Source organism: Bos mutus, chromosome 10, assembly GCF_027580195.1.
Source record: "Bos mutus isolate GX-2022 chromosome 10, NWIPB_WYAK_1.1, whole genome shotgun sequence".
NCBI lineage: Eukaryota > Metazoa > Chordata > Mammalia > Artiodactyla > Bovidae > Bos > Bos mutus.
In genome coordinates, this window is record NC_091626.1 from 87,542,173 (window position 1) to 87,547,697 (window position 5,525).

Consider the following 5,525-nt stretch of genomic DNA (forward strand, 5'->3'; position numbering starts at 1 on the left):
GCCTGGAAAATCCCATGGATGGAGGAGCCTGGTAGGCTGCAGTCCATGGTGTCGCTGAGTCGGACGTGACTGAGCGACTTCACTTTCACTTTTCACTTTCATGCACTGGAGAAGGAAATGGCAACCCACTCCAACGTTCTTGCCTGGAGAATCCCAGGGACGGCGTAACCTGGTAGGCTGCCGTCTATGGGGTCGCACGGAGTCAGACACGACTGACGTGACTTAGCAGCAGCAAGATCCTACAAAGTCCCTAAAAGGACTTAATATTTAATAAATAAATATAGCAAAAAATGACCGAGCAAAAGCAACCAATAGGAATCATTTACTTCTTATACCAAATAGTAGCCAACTATGCATGCGTGTGTGTGTGTGTGTGCGTGTGTGTGTGTTGTATATATGGACCTCCTCAGTGGCAGTAGTGGTAAAGAATCCTGCTGCCAACATAAGAGACATAGGAGATATGGGTTTGATCTCTGGGTTGGGAAGATCCCTTGGAGGAGGGCATGGCCGCCCACTCCAGTTTTCTTGCCTGGAGAATTCCATGGACAGAAGAGCCTGGAGGGCTACAGTCCATAGGGTTGCAAAGAGTTGGACACAAATGAAGCAACTTGGCATGTGCACACACATATGTGTGTGTATGCATGGGCACGTGTGTAAGTTGGGATTAGAAAACATTGAGGATAATAAGGACCTTTCTATCACTTTGATACAGAAACAGAAATGTCTGGCAAACAAAAATGTCTCCACACATTTGCAGGCTCTAAAATGTTCAGAGTTTGAGTGGTCACTGTTCCTCTTAATCTTTCTTAATTCCCCTTTGCCACCAACTGACAGTAGAAAACTATTCCATATAGTATCGTATCCCAAATGCCGTATTTTATTACTCATTTTTCCATCCTAGATCAGTTCTCACTTGGGTGCCTGTTATGCTATTTCTCTCTCATAGTTAGTTTGAGAAGTAACAAACGGTCTTTGCTACTCAGAGTGATTCACTAATCCTGCTTAGGATGTAACCAGAGCTACTACGTAAACTCCGAAGACACTAAGAGAAAGGGGAACAGTGGATGCTAGTTTGTCTTTAAGTATAGAAATTGCCTCAATGGTCACTGGATATAAGAGTAGCTAATCCAGTTCAAGGTTACTCTCAGGATATGTGCATGGAATGCGACCTGGGTTTACAGAGATAACATGATTCTTTGATCATACAAAGACCAACTGTTTCTGTGCAGAAATGTTTGAGTTAGCTGAAGCTATTGAGTGAATTTGTCCACAGATAGTCACTAACAATGATGTCAGAACCCAGAAAGATACAGTGAAGTGACTCCAAAATTTTATTTGAGAATCTGTTTAAATCCCCCACTGAAATGTTGAGTATCACCAAAAAATTAACAAAAAGTACACTTTTATTCTAATTAGAGTTTTATTTTAGATTAGGAGTAAAAAATAAAAGATGAGTTTTAAAAGTTTGGATACATAAAACATAAGGTTTTATTATCCCAAAGAGAGACATTCTATTATGCAGACACATTAATTCAGTTGCTGGTGTGAAGACTTTAAATAAAGTTGAAATAAGGAGTTTCATGTTGAGGGATTGCTGAGTAAAATAATGAGATATTTAGTATTGCTTAGGTTGCATGTAGGTTTGAAAATTTTCTTTTTAATATATATTTGTTTTTGCAAGCCATCTCTTATGACTCCAGATTCTTCCAGTTGCTCTAGAATAGGAATCATAGTTCAGAGATAAAGCAACCAAACAAGCACAAACACTGAATCTGAAAGTATGTTAACACAGTGTGCTTGTGTGTGTGCTCAGGTTCTCAGTCATGCCCAGCTCTTCGCTGCCTCGAGAAGTGTAGTCCACCAGTCTCCTCTGACAAAGGACTTTTCCAGGTAAGAATACAGGAATGAACTGTCATTTCCTCCTCCAGGGGAGCTTCCTGACCCAGGGGTCAAACTCACACCCCTTGTGTCCCTTTCCCCGGCAGATTCTTATCACTAGCACCACCTGGGAAGCCTTATTTTGAACCAAAATTGACTAAATCCTTTCATGTAGAATGACAGGATATAACTTTACTAAGGTCGCTGTTACTCATCCATGTGTGAGCACAGATTCTATTTCGTACCATATGAGGATAAGTATATATATATGTATGTATGCATGTGTGTCTATATATGCACATACAGAGATTATATAAATATGAAATCTGTGTATACATGTCTAATATATATGTAATGCATATATGTAAATTGAGGGGTAGGAAGGACAAATCATTGGCTTCACAAAAAAAATAATAGATAAATAAAGATCTCTAATGATGAGATCCCCAATCCATTTGGACAAATGTGCACATTTTGGAGAAATACATCTTCAAATTTTCTTTGTCCTATTCAAAAATCTAAGGAATTTTTAAGCCTTGAAATACTAGAACCACACTAGAATAGGAATCTGTCATGCCTTCTTGATCACTTGATACATTTGAGCAACCTTTCTATGTTTGGGGAAATTTACACATTTAAGTAATCCAAACCTCTTCAAGTTAGAAACCAAAAGCACTTCTCTCATGCCCTCTCCAGCTATCTGGACCCAGATGTGACAGAAATTCGCCCAATTAGAGTGTTCTTCAAACAGTGGAGCAGAGTCCCCTCTAACAGGGGTGGTTGCAGAGGTAGACTGTTTGTGGGTGACAATGGTCAGGGTTCCAACCATCCCATCCAGGCCCCAGCACAGTGGTGGGGGCAGGCGCAGTGGGGTCTCTAACATGGGAGTCCCACATTATAAGCTGGGTATTGTTTCTGCTGTACTGACTGGAGATTCTGTGAGTGTCCTTATATTTCATGTAAATCCCTTTTGTCTTAAACTAGAGTGTGTTCTGAGACTTTCCAGGTGGCTCACTTGTACAGAATCTGCCTGTCGATGCAGGAGATGTGGGTTCGATCTCTAGGTCACGAAGATCCTGTGGAGAAGGAATTGGCAACCTGTTCCAGTATTCTTGCCTGAGAAATCCCATGGACAGAGGAGCCTGCTGGGCCACAGTCCATGGGGTTGTAAAGAGTGGGACACAATTGAGCTTGCAGGCAGGCAGGCAAGAGTAGGTCCTACCGTTTGCTTCTAAAAACATTGGCTTACTGCCTGGACAGTATACTTTCTGCCCTACTTAAAGACTCTGTCTAGAACTTCTCTCTTTGCCTTGCCACCAACTTTTCTCTTTTCTTTCTCTCTAAGCAGCACACTCCACGCTGCTAATCCCATCTTAAAATGTTTCTGTCTTAACCACACTTCTGCATCCAGTTTTTTACTCCACTATCTCTTTTCCTTTTCAGCAAACTCCTGAAAGTTTTATATATACTCACTCTCTTCAATGCATTTCCTCCCATTTTCTCTTGAATTCACTTCAGTCGGGTTTTTGCACTGGAATCGCTCTTTTCAAAATCCCTGCTAACCCCCACATCACAGAGGTGGCCTGTTCGTTATGAAGCCACCTTCAGTTCTTCCCTTTCTCCGCCTATAAGCAGCATGCGATCAAACCCATTGCTCTTTCCTCCTCGAATATTTCCTTAGCTCCCAGGACCGCACATGCTCCTAGATCTCCTCCTGCTTTTTTTATTTCTCTGTTTTCTTTTTCCCCTTCTAGACCTCTATGACATGGAGTGCTCCAGCACTCAGTCCTTGTGTTTCTTTCCTTTCATGTCTACACTCACCTGACCTCATCACCTTAAATCCTAACAAGCTCATCCTTTTTCCCTTGAATTCCAAGCTTGCATAGCTACCTGCCTATTTGACACGCCCACCTGGAGGTCTAACAGATATTTCAAATATAATATGCCCCAAAATTGAACTTCTGATCTCCTGCGCTCCCTGTAGCCCTAGTTCCTTTCCATTTCCCCCATCTCAGTAACAAGCAACTCAATTCTTTCAGTTGCTTAGATCAAAAATACTAGATTCCTGTTTGATTTTTCTATTTTCTGCACAGATCGTTCCAATTCATTAGGAAATGCTGTCTACTCTACCTTCAGAATATGTCCAGGGTCTGACTAATAATCCCCATTCACCTCTGCATTTACCTGTATGTTTTAAATCATTATCACCACTCCTTTGTATTATTGCAATAGCCTCCAAACAGATTTCTATTCTTATTTCTTGCCCCCTTTCCATAATCTTTTCTCAATAATGCAGCACAGTAATTCCTAAATGTGAGAGCATATTATATCTCTCCTCATAAGTTTTCAAAGCCCAAGTCCTTACAATGATCCATTTTCTCAAATGTTGTGTGGCTTCATTAAATTTCTGACCTCATCATCTCAGTCACTTGAGTCAAAGCAGGTTGACTTTGCTGTTCCTACAACACATTGGCTTCCCTGATAGCTCACCTGGTAAAGAATCTGCCTGCAGTGCAGGAGACCCCAATTCGATTCCTGGGTTGGGAAGATCCACTGCAGAAGGGAGAGGCTACCTGCTACAGTATTCTTGGTCTTCCCTTGTGGCTCAGATGGTAAAGAAATCGCCTGCAATGCGAGAGACCTGGGTTCGATCCCTGGGTTGGGAAGATCCCCTGGAGAAGAGAAAGGCTACCCACTCCAGTATTCTGGCCTGGAGAATTTTATGGACTATACATGGATGTACTTAACAAGACAGAGGATTGTGGAGGAGAATCTAGAAGGACAGAACAGAGGCTTATCTGGCAATAACAGGAGAAGTTCATTCTCCAGGATGTATAGTCCATGGATGTAATTCTCCATGGATGTATAGTCCATGGGGTTGCAAAGAGTTGGACACGACTGAGGGACTCACTTTTCATAATATGTCGGACATACCTTCACCTCACGGACCCTAGTATGCTGTTTCTTTGACCTCTTATCTCTTCTCCCAGACATTGGCATATTTATTAACTCATATCTCTAATACTTTTACTTAAATTTCTCCTTCTAAATTAATCTTTATGGCCATAGAAAGTGAAATCATTCAGTCATGTCTCACTCTGCAACTCCATGGACTGTAGCTCCCCAGGCTCCTCCATCCATGGGATTTTCCAGGCAAGAGTACTGGAGTGGGATGCCATTGCCTTCTCCGGGAATCTTTCCAACCTAGGGATTGAACCTGGGTCTCCTGCATTGCAGGGAGATGCGTTACCATCTGAGCCACCAGGAAAGCTCTTTATGGTCATCCTAACTCAAATTAGAAACATTTTCCATAACTATCATATGTTACTTGGTACTTGTCACAGTCCAATATGCTACTGTCTACTTCCACCACTATCTGGCTCCTTAGGGGTGTTCTGACAGCTGGCATACAGTAGGTACTTAGAGTGCCCAACTCATTTGAGGTTGTTGAAACTTATCCAGGCAAAATGACACAGCAGGGCATACCAGCCCAATAAATACTTGTTGAATCAAAGAATGAGAAATATAAGTGTGCGCTGTACCTAAATCTTAAAACTGTAGGGTATGTAGCCTAAGTTTTGTGGATGGAAAAATCATCCTGGAATGAATGGCCAATACCGCATCAAATGATATGAAAGAGAAGTACA